Here is a 20,930-nt window from a genome sequence, read left to right as displayed (position 1 = left end):
CGGGTGCTCTCTCAGTACCAAAACTGAAACTTCCTTCAGAGAGATCTCAGGGAGACTCACGTACACAATGTTTCTTGACAACTGGAAGGTTTAGCTAAAGTACCAGTTGCTCAATCACAAGAATTTCAAAATGTTCCCAGTTTGCAGTCTGAGGATTAGGGGCCTAAATTCCCAGAGGCCTGGAAACGGGAGTATATCACTAAGAATCTCTAAGCCTAAACTTGATTGGAAATGGATTTGATTTTTACTTATAGTGCAAACCAGGAATTCCCTAAAAATGAGATTGCCAATCCCATGGGAATCCTACTGAGGATATTCTGAAGATTCCAAATGCTTAGTTGTTTGGGAAATCCGATTCCAAACCTACTCAACTCTTCTCCACGCACGTTCTCTCCTCCTGAAAGAATCATGACGAATTACTCTGATTTTTAGAGTTTATAGTAGTAGGAATCTCAAACCAAGGGAGACTTTTAAAAACAAATGTTGCAATCAATTAAATGACATTCTGCTCTCTGAGGGATTTCTGTCAGATTATGAGGACAGCTTTTCCCCTTTGGCCCCGTGGAAAGCAGCTTGCTAGGGACACAGACGAGCAAGAAGACAAACCGGTGGCCATCTGTATATTTTGTAAAAGCCCGGCTTTATCACTTAGCAGACACGTGGTTTTGGGTGTGAACAAAAAAGGGGCCATATACTAAATCTGACAAGTTCAAAGGGTCCCGCATGGCAGGACTTACAAACCCTGTGACCAAAAGTAAACACACAGATGGTCTGACCATGAATTCCTAGCTGGGCAGGCCATGGTGGATGGTCACATCCAGGCCTGCGGCTTCCTTAGCAAAGAACATTCTTTACTTAAGTGTGCTCTGCCCACCGTTCTTATGCATCTAGAATAACATACCTTGGAAATGTCAGAGTGATTTTCTTTTCTAGACCCCTTGAAGGCACAACCGCAGGCACCAGACCACAGGACCACCAGAGCAGGAGGTCACAGGACCTCTCGTTACTGGGTTCCCCACACACCATCTCTGTACTGTAATTAGTAACTGTGCTGTACCCACCAATGTAAAAGAAGTATGTGTTCCTCCACTTTGCTTTTTGTCCGAGCCTAAAGATTTCCCCACTTTGCTTTCTCCCACCCCTTAATCTACCACCGAGGACATTCACATAACCCTCTTTATGTCCTCTCCTTCCCTGCTAATGCATTAAATAAGCAGTAAAACTGCCATTCCCTGGAACATTTTCTCAATTTGTTGAGATTTTTCTCCTGGGCATGTTCTCCAAATTTTGGGTTAAATAAACTCATAGAACTTTTGTATGGGCTGGACTTTTTTTTTTTTTTTTTTTTTTGTCAAAATGGACAATTGCTTACTTTCTACGAACCTCCAGTTCTTCCTCTGAAAAACTGAGATAAAGTTACTTCCCTCAAAAGGCTGATTTGAGACACAATGAAAAAGAAAGCACTGGTATATAAAGAAATGATGCATAAGGAAGCCTACTGTTATATTGCCTTCCCCTTCGATCCTCAGTGGAAACTTTCTTTTTCTTCTCAGATTTTTCCCAGACTCCAATCCCAAACTTAAGACTAATTCCAAGCATTCAGGAAGTATTCAATAAAGTTTTCTTAGATGAAAAAAATCCAGTTTTCTGGATAAACAAAATATCAAATAGACAGATGGATTTGGTTGCTTAACAAATATTTATTAGGTGCCCATTATGTTCCAGAGACTGTTCCAGACACCAAAGAAACTGCTGTGAACAAAACAGACAAAACACCATGACCTAGTGGAGCTTCCAAGCAAGCAAGGAGAGAGCCTCTAAGCAAGTAAGTCATTAAAAGGCATTAAATGTTCACTGGTGGTAAATGCCACGGACAAAAATAAAGCAGGGAGAGAAGATGAGGAATGGCAGGGGTGTGGTGAGGCCAGAGAAGGGTCGGGGTATTCTTAAGGGCTCCAGCTTGCAGTTCCAAAGGCTGACTTCTCCGGGAGTGAGTAGCTTTCTAGGACTCATTTCTAAAGAGGCATCATCTTCCTCCCAGCTCAGGGGTCACTCTGGTCCCAGGTTTCCAGCAACCTGACTCAGAGTCAGAAGGCAGGCAGCGGTTGTAAGGGAGACAATGGCAAACCAGGCAGATGGAAGGAGACCATGGGGCAGCTCCGGGTCACCCAGCCCTGGGAATTAGGTCACCTGGGGAAGGATCCCCACTTTGGCTCTGTCTGAAAAGCCCTGTGTGCTTCCTTGAACAGTGCTGACAGAGGACCGTCTCATCAACCTCAGACCCTTTCCTGTTTATATTGCATGAACAACACATGCTGGTCCAAGCTCATCCAGACCAACAGCTGCTGATCTCCTAGCAACAAGGCCCTAACAATTCTTGCATGGAATGGAATTAATCCTGGCACAGAAATAAAAGTCTGTGTTTCAGGTGGGGAGAAAAAAAAAATGTCAAAACTTGCCCTGGCTGGTCTGGCTCAGTGGATTGAGCACCAGCTTGTGAACCAAAGGGTCACCAGTTCGATTCCCAGTTTAGGGCACATGCCTGGGTTGCAGGCCAGGTCCCCAGTGGGGGGTGCATGAGAGGCAACCACACATTAACATTTCTCTCCCTCTCTTTCTCCCTCTCTCCCCCCTCTCTAAAAATAAATCAGTAAAATCTTTAAATAAAGAAATTCTCCTTGTCTCCCTTGCTACTCAATCACCAGCCCCAGGAACCACCTTTGTCCGAGCTAAGCAGGAGCCCTGTTCCTTCAGCAGCTTGAAAGCCTTATGTGATGATAGTCTTGAAAGTATGTTGCATATGTTATAGTGTTCACAAGAGCTTACATTACATAGAGCCACCATGGGCTGTTTCTTTATGGATTCATCAGTATTCTGCCTCATGGCAACTTTAGTGGAAAGCCTGAACAAACCTACAAAAAAATGATTTAGAATCACATGTCAGGGTAAAATGGCTATAGCAGACAGTCTGGTCAAGGATGGCAAATAGCTTGTATCCTGCACTTGTTTCAAATGCTTGGTGTTGGCCCCATGCAGCACCGGCCTCTGAAGGAGTCTCAGGCAGCTGGTTGGGAAAGAAAATTGTGGACGGTTTTTAGCAATGTCTGCCATGGGTGAGATGTAGAGGGACACCCCTCTTGGGTATTTACCATGCCTAATCTAGTTCCAACTTCTCACTATTCAAATGAGGAAACTGATGTTTAGGTTGTTGAGGTGACTCCATGAAGATCATACTGCCAATGAGAAGCAGAGATGGACCTGGAATCCAACCCTTTAGATCTTCACCTGAGAATTGTTTTCTTTCTTCCTTCTTTCCTCTCTCTCTCTCTCTCTCTCTCTCATTTATTTCCTTCCTTTGTTTTTTCCAAAGGATTCATTTATTTGACACCTTAAGTTAGGCAAATAAAAATATATGCAACTGCATAAAAAGAATCACATGCTCATACTACTTTAACACACAGCAGTAGTCAAAAATAATGAATGTGGAATGAATCCGAAGATTAACTGCAAAACAAAAAACAAAAAAAAACCTCATACAGAAAAACTTTAGGCTTCTAACTTCAGTGAATCCAACACTAAACATGCTTCCTTATATTCCTCAGCTTCCAACTCTTCTTCACTCTCTAATATGTGCAGAAGATCCATATATGCAGATTCCAACCTGCACTGACATGGGATTCTTGCAGAATCTCTGCCTGCTTTTTAATGGCATAATTTTGCCATTTACAGCTTTTGGGTTTCTTTCAGTCTTCTTGTTCTTTTGCTTCTTTTTCATACATCATTTTATTTTTTTGCAATCACTTCACCACACCATTTTTTATCTTGATTTACACACGAGGACAGAGGATTGGCCATAGTCCCTCCAGTACCCAGGGCAGGCACAGAAAGCCAGGGTAACCATGCAGGGAGAGTGGGTATTGTTTTAAATATCAACTCTGTTGCTCTTATTCACACGGTCTAGAGAGGGCTGGCTCCACGTACTGCCTGACACAGGGGTTCATCGTGGCCAGCTGCCCTGTGGTCCCTGCTGGGAGCCTGCAGATAGCAGGATGGCCTGCTCCAAGCTACTGTGGTCCTAGCAGGAAAAATGAGAGATCCTCCCCATGCAGAAACAGACACTGACCCCCGGGGGCCTGGACTTCGACTCAGAGCTTGAGGTTGTTCTCTTCTCCCGATTATTACATTGCCCTTATCATTCTTATCATCCCAGCTTGGGATGGTATGTACAGAATTGCTTTTATTTTTCTCTCAGAGTGATGTTGACATAAATTCTATTTACTTTCTACTGTAAAACCTGTCCTCCTGACTGAGAATAACTGATTTGGTAAAGTAAGAGATTCATATGTAGATGTCACTAGAAGGAAAAGGGACCAGATATGGTTTTGGTTTTGTTTCAGTTTATCAAGAAATAAGTTTTCTTTGAAAAACAAAATAAAATAAACCCTGGCTCAGCTGATAATATTTGTTTTTCCTTCAGCCCAAGACCTGACCTCATGCTAAACTCCACGCTGGTCAGTACCTCCTCCGGAAATGCTCTGCTTTCCCCAAGGTCTCCGAGTCATAATGACTGAAATCATTTGTTTCCAAACCTCTTGCTTTTTGTCCTATGCAGCATCCCATATCACTTCAACTTTCTAGGTTCCGCTTTCTCATTTTAAATTCAGAGAAGCAATAGTAGAGGATCATTGATGGCTTAAAGTTCTAAATTTCATAGCCAGTACTCAAAAGTTAGTACTAGAAAGCATACACCATTTCCCCAGGAGGGTTCTTTCTTTTTTAATTTTTTTATTTATTGTCTCAGAGAGAGAGGAGGGGGGGGAGAGAGAGAGAGAGAGAGATCTGTTGTTCCAGTTATTTATGCTTTCATTGGTTGATCTTTGTATGTGCCCTGATGAGGGATCGAACCCGCAACTTTGGTGTATCAGGACTACACTAACCAACTGAGATACCCAGCCAGGCCCCTGGATCAGGGTGGGAAAGAGTTCTTTTGTGCTTTGTTTTGTTTTTAATATGCATTTTTCCTGCACTCATCTGCTAATTCTTTGAGCTTAATATTTTATTTTGTAACCCCTTTGCAGCATCCCTAGATTTATGTTCTGTGCTCAAGGACTTCTTAATTTTTAGAATTTATGACTTTCTGTAAACCTGCCTTATCTGGACTAAGTAAACCACATACTTGATTTCCCAACACCAAAAATTTTTATTTCCCATTTTCTCTCTAAGATAGCAGCAAGCATTGGGTACTCTGTGGCAGGCCTCAAAGGGTCTTGTGCCTTAAGATGGAGTAAATATTTCTTGGAAATAATGATTCTTGATCTTGAAGGCAAAAACACTAACTTTAAAATTTTGTGGGAACATAAAATAATCGATTGTATTTCTATACACTAACAATGAAAAATAAAATTAAGAAACTACTATCTATAATAGCGCCAAAAAGAATAAAATACATAGGAACAAATATAATAAAAGAAGTTCAAGATTGGTACAGTAAAAACAAAAAAAAACTGGAGATTCAAATACATGGAAAGGCATCCCATCTTTAGGGACTGCATAATTTAATATTTTTAAGATGGCCACACTCCTCAAATTGATTTATAGGTTCAACACAATCCCTATCAACATCCCAGGTGGCTTTTTTACAAAAATTGAGAAAAGGATACTAAAACTCATATAGAAATGCAAGGCACCCAGAATAGACAGAACAACCATGAAAAAAAAAATGATCAAAGTTAGGAGACTTATACTTTCTGATTTCAAAACTGCAAAGCTGCAGCAATCAGGGCAGTGTGGCACTAGAATTAAAATAGACATTACAGATAATGGCATAGCATTGAGAGTATAAAAATAAACTTTTACAATTAATGTTGCCAAGGGTGCCAGGACAATTCAATGGGGGAAAGAGTAGTCTTTTTACAATCGGTGCTGGGCAAGTGGATATCCACATGCAAAATGATAAAGTTGGACTCTAAGTGGACACCAAAAGTTAATTTATAATGGACCATAGACTTAAAAATAAGAACTAACACTATAAAAATTTTTGAAGAAAACATAGATGTAAATCTTCATGACCTTGGATTAGGCAATGATTTCTTATATGTGACACCAAACACACAAGCAACCAAAAGCAAAAAATAAAGCTAGACTTCATCAAAGTTGAAAATGTTTGTGCTTCAAAAGGCACTATGAAAAAAATAGAAAGACAAGCCACAGAATGGGAGGAAATATTTGCAAATCATGTATCTGATAAGGGTCTAGTATCCAAAAATATATAAAGAACATTTACAAATCAGCAATAGACAAAAATCCACAATTTAAAAGCTGGCAAAGAATTTGAATAGACACTTCTTATAAGATATGCAAATGTTTAATAAGCACATAAAAAGGAACTTAACATCATTAGTCATTAGGGAATATAATTAAGCTACAATAAGATGCTGCTTCATTTACCCTGGGATGGCTATCATAAAAAAAAGACAGACAATAACAAGAATAGTAAGGATGAGGAGAAATTGAAACCCTCCTTCATTGCTGATGAGAATGAAAAATAGAGCAGTTACTTTACAAAACAATTTAGCAGTTCCTCCAAAAATTCAATTGAGGGTCATGATACAACCCAGCAATTCCACTCCTAAATATAGATATATACATGAAAACATTTGTCCACACAAAAACTTCTACATGAATTTTCATAGCAGTATTATTCCTAATAGTCAGAAACTAGAAATAGACCAAATGTCCGTAAGTGATGAATAAACAAAATATGGTATAGCCATGAAATGGAAAATTATTTGGTGATGTAAAGGGATGAAGTAGTGATTCATGTTATAGATGAACTGTGGAAGCATTATACCAAGGGAAAGTATACAATCACACAAGACTATATACTATATGATTCTGTAACCTAACCTACACATGTAACCTAGCAGGTAGCCTGCATAGATTAACCTTTGTTTAGAGTTTATAACTTTGCCTCAATTAACCTATAACCCCACTTAGACCACTCTAAAATTTATAAGGTTTGTGTAATGCCATCTTGTCATTTGTTGCAAGTTTCACAGAAATACCAAGGCTTAGATGTTTATTTATACCAATGGGGTTCCTGATGTTGATGATTGCTAGAGTTGTTTTTCAGGAATAAGCCCAAGGTATTTTGAAGGACAGAGAAGGAGAAGGAGTGGGTCGGGCAGAGCTGGGGTCAGGGGGGCCAGGGGAGGAAGGTAAACCAACCGAAACCACCTGGGCCTGGCTGGAGAAGCCTGAAAGACCTCCCAGTACCCTCCTCGTGAACTTCCTCATTAGAGTCTTGTTCTGTTACCACAATCTTGAACATGAGACATATCTATAGCCATGTTTCCCAACTGGGCATGCATTGAAATGTCGCCACCTGTAAAGGCAATGACAAAGCCTGCCTTGATGTTTATGCATGATTTCTCCGAATAAGGGTGGTTTTAATGCTTTTTTCAGGGACACACTGCTCTGGGAACAGTCCCCCAGTGTTTTTGTGCATGTCGGCTCACAGTAAGCTTCCTTCTCATAAATCATCTTGGAGTTGTCTTTCAGCTGGCAGCTGCTGAGATTTCAGACCTGGTTTGGTCCGGTAATTATCCCATTTCTATGAAATGTCCCTAATAGGCAAATCCATAGAAACAGTAAATAGAATAGTGCTTGCTAGGGGGAGTGGGAATGCGGGTGTCTGCTAATAGATACAGGTTTTTTTTAGCGGGAAGTGGTAATGAAAATATTCTGAAATCGAATAGCAGTAATAATTGTACAATTCTGTGAATATACTAAAAACCACTGAGTTTTACACTTTAAAGGGGCAAATATTATGGTATTTTAGGGTATATAAATTATAGCTCAATAAAGCTATTTAAAATAAATGTTGTGGGATCAAAGAAATTTAATAGAAAAATGAAAGAGGTGAACTGAAAACCGTAGGCTAACTCTTACTCTTAGCACCCAGAAGGCCCTTCACCACTACTGTGCTAACCGCCCCGCCCACGGAGCTTTCAGTCTGCATGGATCCTCGAGTGCTGTCTTGTCCCCTCGGTCAATGCCTCTTCAACCCCTCCCTAATAGTCCCACTAGGTGATCATCAAGCCTATGCTTGACAAGTTTCTTTCTCTCCACTCCAAGCATTTGTTGAATATTACTTTGTGCTCAGCCCTGGGCTAAGCTTTGAGAATACAATTTACATTGTTGTCTCTGTAATGTAATAAACATTTTTTTGAATATCTGTAATGTGTAAGATATTTTACTGGTTTCTATTCATTTTTGTTTATTTATAACTCTTTTAGTCTGGATTTTCCCAGAATGCTCTCGGATTCAAGTGGAAATAGTTTATTCGGGAAGTACAGGTAACACTTGTAGATAAGTGGGAAAGAGATGCGGGGAAGGAAAGGAGGTTAAGAAGTCAGCTACCACAGTGAGCAACTAAAGCTTACCTCCAAGGGGAAACTCTGGGGAAAGGTGTAAAACACATGTCTGAAAAGCATCCCATCCACCCATCGGCCAGGGAGCTAAGATACTTCCACACCAATTTCTGCTTCCCTGGTTGAGCTGCTCACCCTGGGGATCTTGTCTGTTCCTTAGCACCTCTGGCTGCAGGAGGAAGCACAGATTATCCAGCCTGCCCCAGATCTGAACTGGGAGAGGGGAGAACCCTCAAGCACATATGTAGATTCTGGTCATTGCGAATTGGCAGGACCTCAGCTTCAAGGGGTATGGGTAGGAGACTGAAGACATCAGCTCCAATACATTTCCCCTTCCACACACTGGAGATGGTGTACAAGAATACACAAAATGCACCATAATGCCATAAATTAAGTAAAGGTGAAGAGAGAAAAAAAAGAAGTAGTCTCTTCAGTAAAGCAATGAATACTCTCCTCTAATAAACCCAGAAAAGAGATGGGTGTTCCTTTGTCAAACACTGGCTCTCCAAAAATAGCACCCAAGCCACCTTTTGAAAAGGCAAGACTGAGTTTCCTGCTCATCCTGATAAGTGAGATCACACACTGACTGCATCTCAAAAGTGAGAGGTTTGGGGGGTTTGAGCTCTAGTTCAAAGCAAAGCTTTCTGTGCAGAATCCTGATTGGAACTGAGTAAGGATCACAAAACAATAGTCAAAAAGACAGGGGAACACAAGAAGTTGAGGAACTCAGAGAGTCTTGAAAAGTAAGTACCTGTTTGGTGTTAATTATTGAAAAGTCAAACCATCATGTATTTGTTTAAATGACTTCGAAGGGAACATTTCTGAGGTGCGCAGAGTTATTTACAACTTTAATCTTCCCAAGCAAATGATGTTAATGGTACAGTAAATTGTGTGGGTAGAAATGGTTTTTGTTCACACCTTCAGTATAATTTTACTAATTTAGTACAAGCAGCGTTCTAGGCAGTCAACAGTAAGCGGTCCAGGGACCGGGAATTTTTGCAGCAGAGGGAAACACACTTCCCGTCTTTGAGAAGGAGCAAGATTAGAGGGGCGTGTCTTGGAGTCCAGGAGTGTGGTAGCTTCTGTGGGTGTCAGCAGCTCATGTCACCCTGGAGCCCCAGCGTGGGCCCGTGGGACAGGCCAACAGTGGGGGATCCCTACGGTGATGTTCTCCAAATGACTCCTCTGTGGGAAAATGTGCCCTAGAGTGTGTCCTGTCCTGCGTGGCCGCAAGTTTGGGCGGAATCTCACACCGAGGCCAGAAAGAGCGTCAGCAGTCTGACCTCCCAGTCTCCCCAGTCCATCCTGGCATTGTGATTGCTGTCCTGTTTTCTGCTGAGAGCGACCCTCTTTCACGGCGCTTGGGGGAGGCTGGAGCTTTGGGAAGATGCTCTGCGACTATTGCCCGATAGAACCACCAAAACCACAGGGGATGTTCCGCCCGTCTCCTCTCCAGCACACTGCGCGGCGCAGCCTCCAATGTGCTTGCGCTGCCTCGCGGCGTTCTCCCTCTCACAGCGCCCCCAGCCGTCAGGCAGGGTTCTGCCTTCTCGCTGCCCGGTGGAAGAAGAAAGGGAGGGCTCAAGGTCAGGTCGGCGTAAGAGCTGGGCTTGGCAACCAGGTCTTCAGAAATATTTCAGAGTTCTATCTGGGCTAAAAAACATCCTAGTCTACACTCCCCTAAAGTAACTGTGACAAAATCATTGTGTAAGGCTACAGCTTCCCATCTGAACAAGAGAAACCACACCTTCCAATTGGAAGCATGGTTGTATTCGGTGGCGATCTGCATGGCCTTGCTAGTCAAACATTTAAAAATACAGGGGATTTTTTTTTCATTATGATAGCCGTAATGCCCACTAAAGAAAGTGTGGTTAGAGAGTGGAATTGTGGATGTTTGTCCTTCAGGAAAAAAAGCTATTGGTCCTGGCCAGTGTGGCTCAGTTGGTTGGGTGTCGTCTGGCAAACTAGAAGGAAAAAAGCTACTGGGCCATTCAGCCCTTAAAGGAATGAGAGCTCCTGGGGCTCTCTGTGTCCCAGGTTCTGGTGGTTATGTGTCTTTAAGGGAGGATTGGACCCTTTTTACTCTCCAGGAAGGTAAATAAGGCCTTATGTTGCTACACGCTTGAGGTTCTGGTTTGTCAGATCATCGTGTCTTTCCCAACAAGCTGTTAAGCCTTATTGTGTAAGCAAAGAAGAGAATGAGAGCTTTTGTGTACAAGATCTGGGGCGTGGGGAGCACAGTGCTCCAGAGGGAAGGAGGCCTCTGATGGATGGCCCAGCTGCCCAGACTCCATCCTGAGGGTGGTCTGAACATGAGTCTGTTGTTCTCGATGACAGGACGGGGCAAAGAGCCCTAGGGGAAATATTCTAATGTCCAGGGCCTATGCTGGACCAGGGCCAACCTAACCTGATGAGACCCACTAGTGAGGATGAAAAGGCCCCACAAACCCAGAGTGCCTGATTGATTAATCATGGTGTGAGGAAGAAGCCTTGCTCTTCATTTTTCCCTCAACTCCCCGGGCACTTATAGTTGTTCTGGGAACACAGTCCTAGCAGGAGGACCCAGGTTTTCATCTCCATATCTGGAAGCCAGACAAGACCTGTTACTGCACCCTGGGCCAGGAGGTGAGAGGACCAGGCACAAGTGTTGGAACATACAGAAAATTTGCAAGAATGCTGCGTGCAACCCCCACCCCATCCCAGCAAGCATGGCTAAAAGCACTAGGGCCCAGTCTCCACACAGCCCTTCCCCACAGTCCTCCCTGCAGATCAAGAGGGGTAGGCTCCAGCTCTCCTTCCAAAACAGACGTGATGCCTGTGCAGATGCAGCTTTTAGGCAGAAGGTTTCGCCCCTGGAGGAAGGTGAGCCTCAACATTTAGCAGCGCTGGTGACAGGGCACCTCGCCACCTTCTCTGTTCCCTAAGTCAGCAGCGCTTTGCAGCACCCAACACCGATGAAGGCCACCTGGGACCTTGAAATCCTAGTACTTGCAGCAGAAGATGCTTAAAAGCGGACAGCGGACAGGGTAAGTCTTTGTGTCAGCAGAGCAGTGAGTGCAACAGAGTGGCAGCGGGGGCGTGGGCGGTGGGGGGCAGGTCAGAGCCCCTTACTTCTCGGGGTGGGTACAGCACCCATGTTTCTGCCGTTGCTTCTGCTTGAAGGCCTGAATGGCTTTTGCCTGACACTCCAGACATGACAAAAGTCTGGCAGCCTCTTGGCTACTGCCTCTCCGAGTTCACATTAAGCCGGGCTCCCTATACCCCTGTGGGGTGAGGTGATGGAGTGTGACCAAGTCTTGGCTGTGCATTGTGAGGGTCACATGCATTTTTGTTTAACTGCATTAAATTCTATAACACATAAGCCACATGTGGTAGAAGAATAATGGTCCCCCAAAATTGTCTATGTCCTAATCCCCAAGCCCTGTGACTATGTTAGGTTGCATGGCAAAGGGAATCAAAATTACAGGCAAAATTAAGGTTGTTAACCAATGACACTAAGGCTGGGAGATTACCCTGGGTTATTCAGGTGAGCCTCCTGCAATCATAAGGGTCCTTAAACATGGAAGAGGGATGCACGAGAGGAGGTTGCAGTGATGTGATGTGAGGACTCCACACAACCCTGCTGACACCTTGATCTTAGTCCAGAGAGGCCACGTTGGTCTTCTAACCTACAGAATAAATGTGTGTTGTATGAAGCTCCTAAGTCTGTGGTGACTTGTTACAGCAACCATCGGAAACAAATACACTACGTACTAACCAATCCTTGAAAAATAGCTCTCCAGGAACTAAAGAATGTTTCAGAGATATCAGATACCTGGTTCAAACAAGGCAACCACTCTGACTCCATTTTCTAGATTTCTCTAGATCTTGTGTTTCAAGAGGAAAATATGTTTGTTAAAGTTCTCAGAACTCATGGCTACAATAACAGCTTGAAGAGTTTCAGCTAAGTGGAGAACAAGTATAATAAAGTACCATTTCCCCCAGTTACCTCCTTTGCGCATTCTCTAATGCTGTCTTAAGGAAATTTTCTAACTCACCAGTCACATTCAATATCCAGTCCAGTCTAGATCAAAATTCCAGTCTAAGATCCAATTTCAATCTTATCTTCCCTTCCTCCCTGGCAGTTAGGCTTCAGGAGGACAGGTGCATGGTCTGCCCTTTCTTTCTTCATCTTCCCCTTCACAGGTCAAGTCTCTCTAGGTTGGAGGGAGGCAGGGAAGAGGGGGGATGGGGATGAGGGGCCCTTAATATGATTGGTCACCCATCTGTGCTGGGGAGGCATCACTAGTCTTGCCCTGGCTCATCTGGCATCCACATGATACTGGAAATTTCAGCTGGTGTGCTGGTCTCAGCGTAAGTGGGGGACAATTTTTTCTCTGGGCCACATCCAGGCACACCCTTGTCCTGAGGCCCCCTAAGGCCAGCCACACCTCCTTTCGGCCAGCATTGGTCTGTGCCTTTGACTTCCTCTCTCGGGGGGTGTCGCCTTACTTGGTCGACCGGTTTATTGCCAAGCAAGTACTGGGCTGCCTTCTCACCCCCGTGCCCAGGCTGTCCCCACAGGCCTCTGCCCTCAGAAATCTCCAGGTTTGAGCCTCGGAGTTCATGGGAGCCTCCACACTCCAGGCACACACATCAAGCTCCCCAAGAGCTCCCCAGTTTCACCACATCTGCTCCACTTAGTTGTCCCCTAGGTCTCAGAATGTACAGCTCCCACCTGCTTCATGGAGGATGTAACCTCTCCCCATGACCTCGGCGCTGATGAAACTTGTCCTCCTTCCCCCCCGCCCCCCCCGGTATGCTGCCCAGGGGGGCTGGGGTGGAGATTGTGGGGAACCAGCAGGGCCAGTTCTGAAGCCTCTCACAAGCCTGGAGCGCATGTTCTGCCCTCCTTTATGTAGCATAAGGGGTTCCTAACACCCTTGTCAAAGGCAGCATGGCCTTCCTGTCCCCTTCAACTTTCCACTCCAGCTGCTTTCCAGAAACTCATCTTTTGGTGAGGCCTTTTCCAGAAATCTTCATGGTCAGTTTTAGCTACCACCCTAACTAGTAAGACAGAAGATTTGCAATTAAGTTTTCTGTGAGCGAGGTCCGTAAGGATTAAATTTCAAGAGTGTAAAGATGGAAAGAGCCCAGCCTCATAAAAGTAGAAATGGAAAAGAACTGGGGTCTCAACGGTCAGCCGATACAGACAAGGCCACATTAACAGTCATGTGGGCCCATTTGCACCTGCCTCTTCCTGCCTGTACAGGGCTTTTTCCCAGCGCCCAACCCCTGGTCCCAGGTATCTGTGTCTCCAGAGGGTCCCTCTACCTTTGGGAGACCCCTGGAAACCTTCATTACTGTTCAGGCTGTTGCTGTCTGATGCACTGGAGCCTTGTGTTATCTGCAGAAAAGAGTGCTTCTTTCTCCTCCTCATGCATTGTTCAAGGGTCCCAAAGTCATGCCCTGGCACCATAAGTCTTATGGATGTTCGAGGTTTTGTTTATTTAATAAATGCTTGGTATGTACACTATTCTAAGCAGTTTACAAACATTAACTCATATGACCCCAAGGCTTTTGAGCTAGGACTCATGCATCATTATTGATAATGAGGGAGCCCAGCATTGAGGTTAGGTAGCTTACCCAAAAGCACTCATCAGTGAGTGGAGGGACAAAGCAGGACTCTTAAAAATATGTGTTATTTGATATGTATTTTACTAGCAGCCCTTCCAGCCCCTGTGGCCAAAGGCCCAGAGTGAGGACAGACTCACCGGGGCTAAAATCAGAACCCCACCCAGCCCTCAGTAGCTAACGCTTCCCCCCCCTCAACCCATCCTCCCCCACCCCCCTGCTTGGCTCACTTCACCTGTCTCTCTCCCTGGACCAAGCTCTCCCCCCGGAGGCTCCTCCATCCCTTACAGACAAACCACTGTCAGGCAGCCCACACAGCATCAGAGGCCTGAACTCCCAGAAAGGAAGAAAGAGCTGGGGCTCTGGTTGAGATGGGCGAGGTCCCTCTGGTTTAGTACAGAACTGGGGTTCTAGCTCTGATTGCTTTCTTCTCAGGCAGAATCTTTGGAGCATGACTGTTTCTTCTGGCCACCTGCTGCTCCTTCTCCACCCAAGAGGTTGAGACATTGGCCTGGGGGAAAAAAAAAGGCAGGAAAAAGCACACGGGCTCAGTCGTCCAGGGCTAGAAATAACTGTGTGCGATCTCTGAGCTGGAGGAATGTCTGCTCAGGGAGCAGGCCCGGCCACAGAGTGAGCTCTTAGTCAAGAAGAGAAATGTCGTTTTTCCATTGCCCTCATCCCTCCTGATTAGAAAATTCAGATGTGATGCAGTGGAAAAACAGAGAATTGAAAGACTCCTCGAGGGCTTCAATCTACCCTCCATGTGAGGATAAAAGGGGGCTCACACCAGGATGTTCCCTTCGACCCATTCAGAACTGCTAGGGGTGGGGGAGGAGAGGTGGCCACTGGTTCATCCAAGGCTGTAGTGAGCAGCATCACAGGCTCCACCAGCAGGCGAGTGGCTGGCCAAGTACCCAACTATTTAGGCCAACAAACGCTCAGGGTTCAGGCAGCCTCCCTTCCCAACCCTCCCTTCTTGCTAGTTTCAGCTGATTTCCTCCAATGTTAATGAACAGCTCATAAGTACCAAAAACTCCTTGACATCTGAAATTTGGACCAAATCTAGACCCCAATGCCATTTCAGGATTTTTTGACTGTTAAGCCTGGGTAGCATGAGATGTACAGAGCATGAGCGGTACAAGGCTCACCGCTGTTCCCAGAAAGCTGGCTCATTGCAGCCAAACTGGGCCTCCCACAGACCTGTTTTTAGGTCACAGAAACTTCCATCTGACAGACAGGCACAAACACTGAAACTCTCCCTGATACTCAGAGATAGAGCAGTTCCAGGATGTCCAAGGTGGGTCCCTGGTCTCAGAGAACATTTATGTGGGAGTGAACAACAGGGATCACAAAGAGGTCCCTACCCAGCATCCTCCAGCCACCTGCCGAAGCTATAAGCTGAAGTAAGAATTGTACAGGCGAAACTCAGAGCTTGTACTCAGGCCCTTGATGGGTTGAAGAAACTTCATTACGTGTGTGTAAGGTTAATTCAAACCTATTTCCCTAAGCACGTACATAGTTTCATAAGGAAACTTCTCTCAAGAGAGAACTGTATGAAATAACACCTCTGTACCTACCACCCCTCCCACAGGTGAAGAGCAGAGAAACTGGCCAATGACACCCATGGGGTTGCATTCTCCTTCCTTGGGCTGGGTCCTAATTTTGCCATTCCCACGAGGCCTGCTGCTTCTCCTTTTGTCCTCGGGAGGTTTGCCTCCTCCTTCGTGTTGTTCCTCCAGGCCTGGGCCCGGGTGTACCAGGTAGAGGTTGCGATGCCCCCATTCACTCGTGTTCAGCCTCCCACAGGCCTGCACATTCTGCAACTCTGCCTGAGGGATTTCTCAGGATTTCTCTCTCCTCAGGAACATGCTTTGCCCACAGTCAGGACAGACTTATCAAGAGTTAATACCCTCCGCCAGAGACAGAGAAAATTGCAGACACGTCCTCCTGGGCCCGCGGGTGGGGGGATGAAGCCAGGCAACTCTGTATCATCCTCCATCCCAGTGGGAAGGCAAGTACACAGTAATGTGCTCATTCAACACATTTTTTATTTGCTTCCTTCCCTTGTAAGTCCATTAAACCTGGGTGTAGGAAGTATTAGAAAGAAAGCAAATGTCAGAAAGTGTCTCCTTTAGGCATCCATCAAGCTCAAATACAAGAGGAAGGCAGATCTTGTTGAATACTTGATGTGAACAGTGGGCTTTGGGTTAAATATTACATCTGTCTCAGCAACTACGGGCCGAATGCCCTTGGAGGCCACTGAGGACACAAAATGTGGGACATTCATCTTTCTTTCTGTGTTGCCTGGCACAGGTGTGGCATTTAGTAGGTCCTCCAAAAATGCCAAACTAAGCGAAGCTCACTCCAGGGAAACTCAGATGAAAGGGACTCCTCAAAAACTTTTGGGATGGGAGGGAATGGCTGTCTGTTCATCTGCAGCTCTAATGGAGCAATAATTTGGGCCTCATAGCATTCCATTTCTCTCTAGCACTGGAGGAGTCAGCTTTCACTGGAGGCGATCAGCCAACACAGGGCTCCTTGCTTAAGGACTGGAGCTGGGCCTGCCCTCCCTGGTAGAAAGCCAAACCCTAATTATTGCCCTGTCCCCAGAACTGTGACCAGGATGTCCAGGGCTCCTTTGCATGTGGCTCCTGCAAGACTCACCCTGGACTGGGCTCCCACGATGTAATATTATTTGGCCATAGCATTTATTTATTGTTATGTAACTGGAAGGCAGGGAACAAGAAGGATGTTGAAAAATCCTGGTTAGATCTGAGTTTGGGAACAAACTTGAGCAGTCTGTTTTATATAACTTTGCTGAAAAAAATCCCGAATAAGTTATAGAAAGAAAAAGGAAAAGAAAAGACAAAAAGCTGTTAGCACTTGAAATGAAAACTAGGTTATCAAGACGGATTTGTCACCCACAGGTCCTAGACTGCTGATTTCCAGGGAATCCCAGTTATCCCCTGGAGTCTCAGTGTCTGTCTATAGTGCCCGATTAGTAAGCGTCGTGACAGGTACCAGGAGAAGCTGATGGATTAGTAAGTGTCGGATACTGGAGGAACTGAAGAACAAAGGTACCTGGATCTCGTTTGCGCTTCCTCGGCCTGAGTCACCAGCTCACCTCTCCTCCCCAAGGGCGTGCAGTCCTGGGTGTGGCATTGCTGGGACCTAGCCAGCCTTCAGATTCTCTGGCTGCGGAGCAGCCTGGGCAGCTCAGACAGGCAGCACCCCTGTATTTACTGTGGGAGCGGCAGAGGGAGGGGTGACGGAGATGGGTGGAGGAGGGCAAAGGGGGAAAAATTGAGGCACCCGTAATAGAACAAACATGATTTAAAAAATAAAATAAAAACACTGGAATCAAAAAAAAAAAAAAGGAAAGAAAGAAAGAAAGAAAGCACCAAAGTGGAAGGGGAGGTAGAGGGAGGCTTCTTTCCAGGCCCCTCTGCCCAGGAGTGAAGACAGCTGGGAAATGCCTCTGATGGCTTTAAATGTCACAGATGCTATCCTCTGGGAAGGACCCGTCCCCTCTGGCCTAGGCCCCTCTGTTTTGATTCTTGCCTCTCCCCAGACCCAACCCTTAGCCGCGTAATTTTTACACATTAATGTTTGCAGGCTTTCCTCCCATGAATGTAAAGTGGAATCTTATGGATTCATCATCAAAATTTTCAAAGTAAATAAACAAAAAGAAAGAGGTAGATGGACACATACAGACACACCCATACACACACACACCCGTTATCTGGTCCCAGGACGAAGGCACTGTCGCAGCTCAGAGCTTCGCATTCAGCACTTGAGGACGAGCTCTGCTCCAAGATTCTCTCTTAAAGATACCACACGGCTCTTCATCGGGGATCCCTATGTGGGGCTCCTGATCCTTCAACTTAACATTGTCTCTTTAGTACCACAGGTAAAGTTGCTCGAGAGAATGGGATGTAACAATGCTTAAGTTATGGGTTCTTGGCAGCTTTGGATGAGCGGATGCCCACACACCAGTGCGCTAGGCTTGCCCAGGCCCCATCCTAAGAACTGTTCTTGGGCCCACTGTCATCTGAGCTGCACAGAAGATATAAGTATACTACTTATAACGTGTATTTCAATTCTCAGAGCACCACAGGCATTGTGGCTCCCCTGAGCAATCAAGCAAGAAACATTTATTAAGCTTGTACTGTGAACGGGATTGCTAGGATACAAAACAGGTAAGATACTGGGGCTCACCACATGTTTGCTCCCTTGCGGGGAACCATCACACGGACAGCCGTGGCTATTAAGTGTGATGCCTGCTGGCTACAGTGCAAGGCCAGGTAAGTACCCAGCTCTGCCACTCCCAGGCAAGTGTGGCCGTGGGTCAGACACTCAGTCTCTCACCACCATTCTCCCTCACCAAGTGTGTTAGGCAGGGTAAATGAGGTGGCATGTGCTTGGCGCAGTGCATGGCACATGTGGAGAATTCAGTACCTGTCAGCCTTTGTTATCTTTCTACCACTAAAACGTATGTCTCTTGAGGACTGTTGGGGCGAAGCCCCAGAAGTCTACATTCAAGATTGATTCCAAAGGACTGGTACGTAGCCTTATTCACATTCATAAGAGCTTTCATAGGAGGAACTTACACGGGCAAGGCAGCCGCTGCTCCCGGGGTGGCAGGCCAGGAAAAACCCACACAGCTCCCAGGACAGGGTCTCTTTTTTTAAGGGAGTTCATTGTAAAACCATAAGGTGGGTGGTCTGTAGACCACCAGAAAGGACAAGGTATTCCTAAGTAAACAGATAACATCAGGCAATTCTCACACTCTATACATTCATTATCCTCCTTCCTGGGGGCATTTCCGATTTTCAGGGTAATCAGCCACGCCTGAGGCTACAAGGAGTTAGACTCCAGTATTTCCCAGGTACCTTTGCTGCTAGAGCCAGCCTGCCTCTCAGTGAGCGCCCCTACAAGGACAGAGACTAGTCTTCCCAGCTCTTGGTTTTCTCCCACAGGGCCTTCCGTGTAATGTATGCCTAAGAGTGTGTTGATCTGTGTGAGGGAAGGTGCAACACAAGGAAAGGGTTCTATTGTGTAGCACAATTTCCTAGCAGTGAAGACATGAAACCTAGTGCAGATTTTGAAAAAATTACTTTGTCCAATAAAAGTGTTTTCAACTGCCTATATTCATAGTTTTAAATGATTGATCAAGATTTTCTTATATGCAGTTCATCCTGGAATGTTTAGACAGTATAACAGCAGAAAGCTGGCACAAGCAAGGCAAGCCAAATAAATATTATTTAGAGACATCTACCACAAATTGTGTAGCTTATTTGGATGAACACCACAATTGGCCTGTAAAGAAGCAGGCAGAGGTCAGCTTTCAGAGGCAGACCTGAGGCAGACCTTTTCCCTTAGTCCACATTGTCAATCACTTTTGGCAAACCAAATGGTGCTGACAGATATGCACCTGGGGCTGCTGAGTGTTGCCTGGGCAGACCACGGCGGGCAAGCAGGCCATCTGGGTCACTCCCCCTGAGTCCTGCAGCATGACTCGGCATCGCCACGGCTGACCAAGCAAGAAAAAGGCCCCTTCTGCTCTAACGTCCCTTCATGCCCTGTCTTGTTATTATATAATGAAAAAAGGGCCGGATGAAGATTTAGGAAGTGGCCCACATTCATGTTCCAGCCCTGCCACTCGCTAGTTGTGTGACCTTGGTTGAGTCAACCTCTTTGAGCATCACTCAGAAAGGCCACAGATTTATAGATTTATAGATGGGAACACCTATACAGTGAAGGGGGTGGGCCAGGTGTTGTGCGAGGCCAGTTCCAGCTCTAACTCCTGGATCCTCTGAGCTGTGGAAGAGCGGTCAGGGGGAGGCGGCATGGCACCTGGCAGCTCAGGGCAGCTGGGTGCTGACACCCAGGGGTCTTTCAGAGATCACATCCACATTCCTTTTCTCCACCCCTAGGATGTACCACAAAGGTATATACCACAGTATTGCCTCTGGCACAGGTGGCAAATATTCATTTAAATCATTTAATGAATTAGTATTGGCTAAGGGCCTTCTGCAGAACAAGGAGCTGAAGGCTGTGTTGTGAAGGTTACAAATGATGGACATGAGACTTTTGCCCTGAAGAAGGTTAGGGCCCAAATGCTAGCTCTGTCCACAGCAGGCTGTGTGGCCCTGTGCACACTACAACCTCTCTAAGTCTATTTCTTTGTCTGTGAAACAAGGAAAATCAAACCTACTTTTTTTGTTATAAGAATTTGAGACAATATATGTAAGGCTTGTTGGATTGCTCCTAGGATTGAATTGCTCTTAAGAAATACATGTTGTATGTTAAGCTCCCAGCACAGTGCCTAGCACCTGGTATGTGTTACGTGAATGGCAATTACTATAGTTACTATGAATAGACTCTTACCATTTTTATCAGTATGGGCTAGGGCTAACAATATTCTCAGAAGAGAGGAGACCTGAGGGGCCCAGAAGGCAGAGTGGGGCTCAGTGACTAGTAGGTGAGTTTCAATCAAAAAATCCTTTATCTCCTTAATGTCTGTCTTCCTCGCACCTGCTCTTATGTCCCGAGGAAGCTACCCATAAGTCTGTCATTTATTCTCCAGAACCCTTGGACTCACCCCTTCGCAAGGCTTCCTAGCAGAAATACAACAGTCAGCAGGGTTTTTTTTCCTGAAATTAAAATCAACTTCAGCACTCATACGTTTCTTTGTGCATTAACCGTAAACCACACCGCCTCACAAGCTGCTCCCCTACTGCTCTTTGAAAGAGGCAAACCCTGACCTCTTTGTGCCAATCCAGAGGAGGCTTTGTTATCCACAGCTCAATCTTGGGGCTTTGGAGGTTCCACCCTTAAATGGGGCCACTCTACTGCCCAAAGAAGAATGTAAGAAATCCCTTT

At 45.4% G+C, this 20,930-nt stretch overlaps 1 pseudogene; it reads right to left on the bottom strand.

Moving 5' to 3' along the window:
* Positions 1-3,546: 3,546 nt before the first annotated feature.
* Positions 3,547-19,896, bottom strand: LOC129085766 (tubulin-specific chaperone A-like; annotated as a pseudogene).
* Positions 19,897-20,930: the final 1,034 nt, after the last annotated feature.

The sequence above is a fragment of the Pteronotus mesoamericanus genome, unplaced genomic scaffold, assembly GCF_021234165.1.
Source record: "Pteronotus mesoamericanus isolate MK-2021 breed Mesoamerican mustached bat unplaced genomic scaffold, CSHL_Meso_final scaffold_31, whole genome shotgun sequence".
NCBI lineage: Eukaryota > Metazoa > Chordata > Mammalia > Chiroptera > Mormoopidae > Pteronotus > Pteronotus mesoamericanus.
The sequence above is the reverse complement of the archived record's forward strand: the minus strand, read 5'-3'. Positions and strand labels throughout refer to the sequence as shown.